At 55.1% G+C, this 9,802-nt stretch overlaps 1 long non-coding RNA gene across 1 annotated transcript; it reads right to left on the reverse strand.

Annotated features, from left to right (window-relative positions):
- Positions 1 to 2,112: 2,112 nt before the first annotated feature.
- LOC105470506 (uncharacterized) lies at positions 2,113 to 9,584 on the reverse strand. The gene is made up of 6 exons (XR_980548.3): positions 7,112 to 9,584; positions 6,274 to 6,910; positions 5,789 to 6,010; positions 4,948 to 5,036; positions 4,346 to 4,406; positions 2,113 to 3,213 (listed from the first exon to the last, which is right to left on the reverse strand). It is a non-coding gene; the product is annotated as an uncharacterized lncRNA (long non-coding RNA).
- Between the last annotated feature and the right edge of the window lie 218 nt (positions 9,585 to 9,802).

The raw sequence follows: 9,802 nt of genomic DNA on the forward strand, positions 1-9,802 counted from the left end.
GCTGCGCTAGCATGGAGCCACCTTGTAAGAAATGGAAGAGGACGCTGCCCAGGGGTCAGGCACAGGGCCCCGACGGTGACTGGAGCCCATGTGGACAAAGCCTGGGAAAAGCAGCTACAAGAGGCTGTGAGTGCAGAGTCGCCTCCTTTCCACCCTTCACTGATTTAAAAAACGAGTGGTACAGAATGGGCTCTGGGGCCGGTGGCACATGGAAATGGAACATGCGTGTCACGCACGGGCCTGGAACCACACAAAGGTGGGAGGGGGTTGGGCTGCACCAGGCCAAGGAATGACAATGGAGGGTGAAGGAGCAGCAGCGAACTGTGGGCTCGCGGCCTCGCCAGTTGGGATAGACACACCACACCACACAGACGGCAAGGGTGCAGGGACGAAGGAGCGGCACTTCCCCTTCCATGGGAACCCGGCTGATTCCGGAGAGGTGTCCGTGGGGCCCTGGCGCAGTCCCTGGAAAACAGCTCGGAAGGAAGAAGGGCCCCGTCCCGGGAGCCTGGTGGCAGCCAGCCGGAGGAGCAGAGACATGAGGAGGGGCCGCAGGGTGGGGAGTGGGGACCCCCCCACCAGGAAGCCCACTTCAGACAGGGAGATGAGGCTTGTTTTCCTGCTCGCTGCTTCCTGGGCCCAGCAGGGTCAACCCCGGAGTCACATGGGTCCTGCGTCTCTTCACCTAGTGGGCTCGGACGCGTCTGCACACCCTTCCTGAGCTCTCGGCCCGATTTTTTCTGCCCTTAGGAATCAGTGCCTCACTCAGCCCGGTGTCTGCACTTGGCAATCAGAGTGAGCTCCGGATGCCACAGACAGGGTCATGCACCTGGTGCAGCCGGAGCTGGGCTCATCCCGGCCGACAGCATCCCCCCCTCACGTCCCTCAGCCCCTCTTTCTCCGCATGCAGCTGGGGCAGGGGAGGGAGCACTCTGCTGGCTCAGGTCTCCTCTAGAAAGACCCGGACGCCCACTGCAGGCTGTTAGAACAGCTGAGGGGTTCGGTGTCAGATTCACGCACACGCACACACGTGTGCACACACGCCCAGAATCGTGCCTCCTGTGGACACAGGCCTTCTTAATAAGTGGATGTCCACCCACGGGAACGCGGCTTGGCTTGGGCCCTGTTTTTGGCCGGTCCGCAGAGACAGGGCCTGATTCTGGTAAGGACCACATGGGCTGCAGGGCCCGGGACCCTCCCTGAGCAGTGCCAGGACCCCTAGCTCCTGCCAGGCCCTACACGGGCCCACGGTGTTGAGGCAGGTGCATGTGTCTTATCTGGGAGCAGAACGCCCTTGGCTGGACATGTGGTCTGAATGGAAACACTGGGCTGAAGTGAGTCAGGACGCTGTGTGGGTCCCCCCAGAGAGGCCGACCTGCAGACGTGAACGCAGGTGACCAGGTACCATGGGAGTGCGGGCAGAGGCAAGGGGGCTCTCGGTGAGAGGGAGAGCCGCCTTTGGGAAGGGCCCGGGGCACCCGGGAGAGGACCAGGGGAGCCTTAAACACGGCACATTCCCAGAGGGCAAGGCTAGGGTGCTGCATTCACCTTAAACCCCTGTCTCCACGCAGCCTCACAGGCAATCCCGGAGCTCCTAGCGGCTTCGACCGTCCTGGGCTCTCACAGCCCCTCAAGTGATAGCCAGGCACCTCTTTCTAGAGCCCCCTGGTTGAGCAGCTAGACTTGCATTTCAAACCATCTGAAATCCAAAATGAGAAATAATGATCTGTAGTCAGACTCAAAATAAATGACAGGATGAAACTCCGCGTCGTTCTGTTTTATCCGGTGGTTTCCTGCCTCTGCTTCCAGGGTGGCAAAGCTCAGAGACTGTCTAAATCCTCACTTTAAATGAAGGCCGAACTGACCACAGGCTCCCACAGATGTTTCTTCCAATTTGTAAAAGGTAAATGTTCTGTGCAGTAGGAACACACACACACACACAGGCACGCATGAGACGCAGACACGCGCACGGGTACACACACACACACACACACACACACACACACACACACACACACGGCGGGGAGAGGCTGCAAGGCCCTCGGATTCCAAGAGAAGCACATCCTTAATGATACAGATGATAATTAAAGAATACAATAAACACAATTAGCATACGTTTTAAACAGTTTATTAGTGAAGCTTACCATAAAATCAGAATAGAGTGCTCCAGGGTTGGCTGGGATAACAGCTTCTGATCCTTAGAGTCATAAAATCCCTGGCTTGGAAGAAATGGGTGTCTTCAAATGATGGAATCAGCAGGCCTGAGCAGCACTGCCGCCTGAATGTTACCATGCAAAGGTGACGTCGCTGCAAATCCAGGCGGGACGAGGGTGTGACCACAGGGCTGGGCTGGGCTGCGCCGTTCGCGGCTGGGGGCTGCAGGCAGCATGCACAGGGGTGCTATCGCAGGGTGGCAGGAGAACCATGAGCCCATGAGGGAACCAGGACACAGGCCTGGCTCAGTTTGCTGATGGCCTTGGCCAGGTGCACCCAAGGCGGTGGAAGCGGGTGAGGCAGAGACCCTGGTCCTCTGCCCGCGGGGTCTGCCCGTGGACACTGTCAATCGCCTGCTGCTCAGATGTCCTGTCCAGCCTCGGACTTGCTGGCTCCATGCTGAGACCCCCGTGGCCACACTCCCTCTGCTGTTCCTGAGATCCAAGTGACTCCAGGCTCAGCAGAGCGTCCGAGAAGGTGCTGGGCTCTGAGATGCCCTGCGGGTGAGGGCTGGGTTGGACAGGCCGAGGACAGACAAAGATTTGCCCCAGCTCAGACCAGCGTGGAGTGGATTCTCATTAGACACCATGAGTTCCTGCTTTGCAAAGCAGAGAGAGAGCAGCTGTGGAGCGCACGTCAGAACTCATTTCTGTAGGAAAATGGGAGCTTCAGGTGGGAAGGAGCCGCTCCGTCTGGATGAGCTTTGTGCCGGGCACAGCACTTCACACCTTCACTCCGGGCCTCCTCGCTCTACTTTCTGGAAAAGGCATTTTTGTTGTTTTCTCGTTTTGTTTTTGGCCCATCTTGGGATCTCCTGGAATTTCGGGTCAGTGGGACGCTGAGGGAAGAGAGAGCCGAGGAACTGATGCTGCAGATGTTGAAGCCTCTGGTGTTCAAAAATGGGTGTGGGCCGGCGTCCAAGCCTCCAGGTGTCTTCCAGGAAGCGGTGTGGGCCTGAGAGGCAGTGGGTGTGGCCAGGCCAAGGTTGAGCCCTGATACCTGCCAGGCACCGAGAAGGGACATGGGCAGCTGCATGCAGAGCTCATGACTGTCCCCAGACCAGAAGCTGCTTCCCCCACGGGGGTTCGTGATTTTAACATCTCTGGCTGAGGCTCGGTGATGAGGAACATCTCAGTGAAGGGACCCCCTCGGCTGGGGGTCTGAAGCTGCCAGGGCTCCAACCCCACACGTTGGGAACCACCCAAAAGGGCAAGGAACTGGCGCTCTCTGGCGTGGCACATGAATGTTTGGAAACGCCCAGGAGGCAGCTCTTAGGGCTGTTTTCTCCTGGCAGGAGCACAAAGTCCCTTCAAGAGAGACCCTGCTGGGGGCGTCCAGGAGACACAGGCCCGTGAGCCCGGCCACCAGACGGACTTCGCAGGCCGGCTCCAGCCCATCACACGCCACCTTTCCCGCGAGTGAGACTCCTCAGCCGGGCCACCCCCCGGAACACCCCCACCCTGGGCGAGGAGGGCACTGGGGGAGCCTCCGGAACGGCTGCTGTGGCCCCATGGCAAGGTGGCCACCCACGGAGCTGAATGGTCCACACACAGAGCAAGAGGACTGCAGCCCTCACCTGGGATTGGGGTCCTGAGAACAGCCAGGTGGTGGCTGCCACCTAGACCAGCTGGGCAGTGACTGCCACCAAGACACCACACGCACCAGGCACCCACCCCATGGGACAATTGGCCTCATGTTGAGGATCAGGGAACAGAGTGATCACGGGAGAATGAGCGAGCCTTGGGCTGCTCAGGCTTCAGGCTCCCAGCCTGTCCACCTCCCTGGCCTGCCCACCTCCCTGGCCTGCCTGTGGGGGAGCAAAGGCCGCTCCCATCCTGCCCTCTGGGCTCCAGGGTTTGAATGACTCCTGTCGTTCCTGCTGTCAGGAACCCCCTGGGCCCCGGTCCGGGTACTCAGTGGCCCGTGGACTAAGATGGTTTCCGCTGTTTGAAATACAAAGAGGAGGATCTAGTTCACAAAACCTCAGCCAGAACCCCCTGAGCCCAGTCTGGGTACTCGGTGACCCAGGATCCAGTTCACAAAGCCTCAGCCGGAACCCCCTGAAGCCCTGGTCCGGGCACTCAGTGACCCACAGACTAGGGCAACGTGCCTGTTCAGTAGATAACCTCACCTGTTGGGCCTCCTGGGCTCCTCCAGCTGGTGTTTCTGTGTCTTGTGTTCGTAGATCCAACCTGCACAGCCAGAAGGAGTCTGAGAGTCCGGCCGGGAGGAGGAGAAGCATCGGGCTCACCTCCCCCACCCGCCTCAGTGCCATGCCTGGTTTTCCCACTGGAGCGCCGCTCGCCACCCTCTCCAGCCATGCCTGCTTCTCTCCTTGTCTAGGCACCCCAAATGGAAGCCCTGGTGGAGACAAGGACTTGGACGAAGGTAGTGTGTTTGGGATGTGAGACCAGGAAGCTGAAGTGAGGGACGGAGCGCACAGTGAGACAGGAAGAGAGAGCACCCATGGAGGGCTGGAGTCCTGGAAGGGCAGCGGCGGCCACTGTACATGGAGCTGTCTGCCTCCCTGGTGCTGAAGCCCAGAGAGCGAGGTTGTGCCGCGGTGCACACACAGGCAGCTCCCTTGATGTTTTCTCTCAATTTTTGGGGTGTGAGTTTTATCCCTTCAACCAGCCTCTGAGGTCTTTAAAGCAAGGGCCCCACATTCTGCTTCCACATAGCCAGCCCCTTCGTGCCAGCGCAGAGGTGGGCACACAAATTCAAGTTCAGTACCTGACACTAGTGATTCCTACTATTGAAGGTGTCCCCAGAGGCTATGGATGGGTGAACGGGCAGGAGGCTCTTATGGATCAGAGAAACACCTGACGGAAACAGGAAACAAAAGCACACTTGGCTTTTTGACACTTTGTGTCTCTGCCGGGCGATGACCTCTCCCAACTAGAGGGGCTGGAGGAGCCCCAGGAGGAGGCTGGAGTGGTGGGGAGGCCACAGGAGTCCCACGGTGGGAAGAGCAGGGCTCCTGGCCACTCGGACTCCTGCAGGCACCACATCCCTTCATCCCACGGCTCACTAAGCTCCTCCCTCGTGCCAGCCACAGTTTCTATGTCTCTAGCCCTTTATCTGCCGTTATTGCTGAATTTGCGTAAGTTTAACTGCAGTGGTGCCATTACTGGGGGATGTAGTTCATTTCCATTGAGGCGAATTCTGTCCAGTGATCTTAGACACAAGTGACATCTGTAGTTCAGCATATGTGGGTTTCAGGAAGGTCAGGCCATGGATGGGGCTACATGAGACCACACAGCACATCCATAGATTGCACCTTGTTCTGCTACAGCTGGGGACAGAGCCACACTCAAGGTCCCAAGAAGAGGAATGGCACTTCTTACCTTCTTCTCACCTGGCCCTCAGCTGCATCACTTCCTCTAGGAAGGACTTCCTGCCCTGACCAGTGCCCCTCACAGCCTTCCCAGGTCAGTGACCCCCTTGTCCATGTGTGTCCACATATGGTGAGCTCAGCCTTTGAGGCCATGACCATGCGTGTGTTTCCCATGCCTAGTTCCTGAGCCCCAGCCCTGTGCCCAGCACAAAAAGAATGCTTAAAGGAATCACTCACCCTCATTCGCTTTAGCGCCCCAGGAACAGGAACCACTCCACAGGGCCCAGAGTGCTCTGAGCAGATTTTGGGCACCTGTGTCCAACAGGCCAGGCCTCGGCAGGGCTGTTCAGGACCCAGACCAGGTTTTGCAGGGCTTCAGAGGGGACTCACACAAGGAGGGGTCCCCCAGGAGGCAGAGAGGAGCAGACCTCGTCCCACGGCAGGGTCCAAGTGCAGCCCCTTAGGTGGGCAGAAACAAGAGGGAAATTTGTACTCCCGGAGAGAACTGGGAAATGCCCCTCGATTTCACCCCAGGGAAGCTGAATCTGCTGTAAGGAAAAGGGGTCAAGTGGAGTGGGCTCCCTCTCAGAGCTGCTCCGGCTCCTGCAGGCACCACTCAGAGCTCAGATTTCAGCCACAGCAGCCCCTCCAGCAGCTTTGCCTGGGACACCGGGAGGGTGGGCGTGCTGGTCCTCACCCTAAGGTTTTCAAGCACACCCCACCTGGTTGTGCTCCCAAAACTCCTGTGAGAAGAACGCTGTGAACAGCTCTAGCTGCTGAAAACGCAAGGCCGGAGTCTGTAGGAAATGCCAAGCTTATGGCCATGACACCAACACTGCCGCGTGGACACGCCCTCTGATGCTTGCAGCCTCTGTCCGCGCTGGGTGTGTCTCCATCCACCAATGGGACGAGTTTCCCCCACCGCACTGAGACCCTCCTGGACCAGCAGAGGAACTCGGACCTGGGGAGATGGTTTGGGGCGAAGCACAGGAAGCCTGCAGGGAAAGCATGCACCGCGCCTCCCACCTGTGCCCAGAGCTGGGTGAAGATGGACCCAGCTGCTCCCACCACCGCGTCTGTGCCTCCCGCATCTGTGCCTTGCCCCCAGCCTGTGAGCAAGTGCCCACACTCCAAGGCAAGCCGGCCCACCTGTCCTTAAGGGATGGCCCCCTGGTTGCTGTGCCATCAGTGGCTCCTGCTGCTTGTTCATTCCCATCAGGATACAAACGTGCTCAATCTCCCCTACCTGACAAAGCAGCAGCCCCTTGACCTCATGTCCCCCTCACTGTGCCCCCAGCTTCTTGTCTTTACTGCAAAACTCCAGGAAGAGTTGTCTGCATTTGTTCATAGATGGGGCCCCTGCAAACAAGGGGGAAAGACGCTGAGATTTGCTGCAGGGGCTGCTGGGGACTGAGTGTCCTGGGGTTGTTGTAACCAAGGACCAAACCAGGAGGCTTCGGACAACAGATTCACGGTCTGTGTTCTGAGGCCAGAAGCCCAGGACCAAGGTGCCGGCAGGCTGGTTCCCTCCACAGGCTCTCCACAGAATCTGCTCCTCACCTCCCCTGGTTCCCGGTGGCGCCACACACCCTTGGCTTGTGGCTGCATCTCTCCAGTCTCTGCCTCCATCTCATATGGCCTTCTCCTCTGTGGCTGTGTCTCTCTTCTCTCCCTATGAGGACACCAGGGATTGGATCAGGGCCCATCCACTTCAGTACAACTCCATTTCAGTACAACATCTTAAATAAGTACCTCTTCAAAGGCCCTATTTCCTAATAAGGTCACATTCCGAAGTTCCGGGAAGCTCATCAGTTTTGGTGGACACCATTCAATCCAGTGTAGGCAGGTTCTTTCTGGCACTACCCTTTGTTGGAGGGTGGGGCAGGGGAGAGGGTTGTCCCAGCTGAGACAGGAGGCAGGGCTCCATGTCCTGGGATGGAGGCTGACCCTCAGGAAGACGGCCCCAGGAAAGGGACTCAGCTGTGAGCTGCTAGCAAACCCCTGTGCTGAGAGGGGTCTGGGCAGCCCACTGTGTCCACCCACATGTGCCCTCCACACTTCACCTCCAGGTGGACTCTGGAAGCTACAGTGCATGGAAGCAGCCTGTGCCTGGTCTCACTGATCTCCAGCTGCTGAATCCAGTGGTCAAGTCTCAGGCCCCTCTGCCTCAGTCTCTCTGCAGGTGACACAGCTGGTCGTCCTGCTTCAAAATATCTTCACAAAGCTCCCAAGACCCTGCTCCTACCTGTGCAGCCTCTGCCTGCCATTCTGAGGTCTTTTGCGTAGTTCCTCCCCATTTCCTGGACCTGCAAATGCTGGAGGATCTCAGGGCTTAGCCCCCAAAGCTCCAAGATCCAGTGTCAGGTTGCCCAGGGCTGGAGGCAAATAATTTGGAGTTGGTTGTAGACAGAGGGTTCGGGAGGGGAGGCTAAATGTTCAACTGCAGGCCCTACGGTATGTGTGCAGGTGGGAGAGCAGCCGTTGTTAACTGGCCATCCTTGGAAAAGGGACCGGACGACCATGTCATTGGGATGTGGAGACCCAGAGGCACACAGGGGGAACCCCGCTTCAGTCTTGGCAAGCCAGCATTGTGCACCTTTCATCAAAAAGACCTCTCTTCTGCCCTCAGAAACACCAGGGGTTGGAGGAAGCTTGTGGAAAGTGGCAGGGTCCCCATTGCGGTTCTTCCCCCCAAAGAGGCTGGGCGACAACAGCCTCCTCTCTCCTCTCCCCCATGGATCTGTAGGCAACTGACCCATCTGGGGACCGTGTCCGGGACACGGTGTTAGTGTCTTCAGGAAACCCAGCTACTGAAGACATTCATTAGACACACAGCAGAAGAAGACTCCTCTCCGTTCCCCAGAGAGCCCACACGCAGCCAAAATTGGGATTCAGAGCAAGCCCTGGAAGTGTCAGTTTTTACCCATTCCTGTGTTTTGAGGAGGAACAGAATCACTTGATAACATTCATTCCTTGTCACTCTCACTAATCCCTCCGCCTGGAGACATAGCTTTCTCCTTCACATCAAATTAAGAAATGGCTTCATGACAAAATCAGATTCAGTGTAAGACTATAAAACCTATTGTCAAGACCTCAGACAGGTTTAAAGTGGTGCTTCATAGACAAAGGGCCCTCTAAGGATCTTTAGATGTGGCTCACAGATCCAGTCAACTAAAGGATCTCAAGGGTATTGTCCCCACCTCATGGGGCCCATGATAGAGAAGAGCCCATCTCCTAGAGGTCTATGGTTTATCTCTGTTTAATGGAATGAATCCCAATAAGATTCATAGAAAACCCATAACATTTTAAAATAATTCTGGTGGAAGCATTACTGACTTGAACTAAAATACAAACAAACAACAACAACAACAACAAACAGAAACTGTCCAAAATGGAAACAGGCAGGAATCAGGCTGAGAAAACTACCCAGCTACAAACATAGGCTACTACTTACACCATCAAATGGGCCAACACATGCATTGTGGGAATCCCAGAAAAAGAGAGAGAGAAAAAGAGAAGATTATTTGAAGAAATAATGGCTGAAAATTTCCCCAGTTTGATGAAAGACAGGAATATAAACATCCAAGAAGTTCAACAAACTGCAAGTAAGATCAACTCAATGATACACAGAGTTATTATCAAATTTTATAATAGTTAAGGACGCATTATAATCAAATTTTCAAAATGACAAAGAGCAAGAATCTTGAAAGCACCAAGAGAGAAGCAATTTGTCACATACAAAGGATCCTCTATGATATTGCAAGCCAGTTTCTCATCAGAAACTTTGGAGGCCAGACAGCAGTGAGACAATCTATTCCAAGTGCTAAAATAAAATTTAAAACAAACAAACAAACAAGAATCCTATACCTGGCAAAACTGTCTTTCAAGAGTGAGGGGGAAATTAAGACATTCCCAGATAAACAAAAGCTGAGGGAGTTTGTTATCACTAGATCTTCCATGTAAGAAATGCTAAAGGGAGTCCTGCAAGATGAAATGAAAGGACACTAGACAGTAACTAGAAGCTGTATGAAGAAACAAAGATCTCAATAAAGACAAATACATGGTCAATTATAAAAGTTAGCATTATTGCCACAATGCTTTGTAACTGCACTTTTGTTTCCTACATGATTTCATATACTAATATATTTTTTTAAAGTTATTAGTCTAAAACTAGCACTACTGTAAATTTGGTTTGTAATTCCACATTTTGTTTTCTACATAATTTAAGAGACTAATGCACTTAAAATAATT

The sequence above is a fragment of the Macaca nemestrina genome, chromosome 15 (assembly GCF_043159975.1).
Source record: "Macaca nemestrina isolate mMacNem1 chromosome 15, mMacNem.hap1, whole genome shotgun sequence".
NCBI lineage: Eukaryota > Metazoa > Chordata > Mammalia > Primates > Cercopithecidae > Macaca > Macaca nemestrina.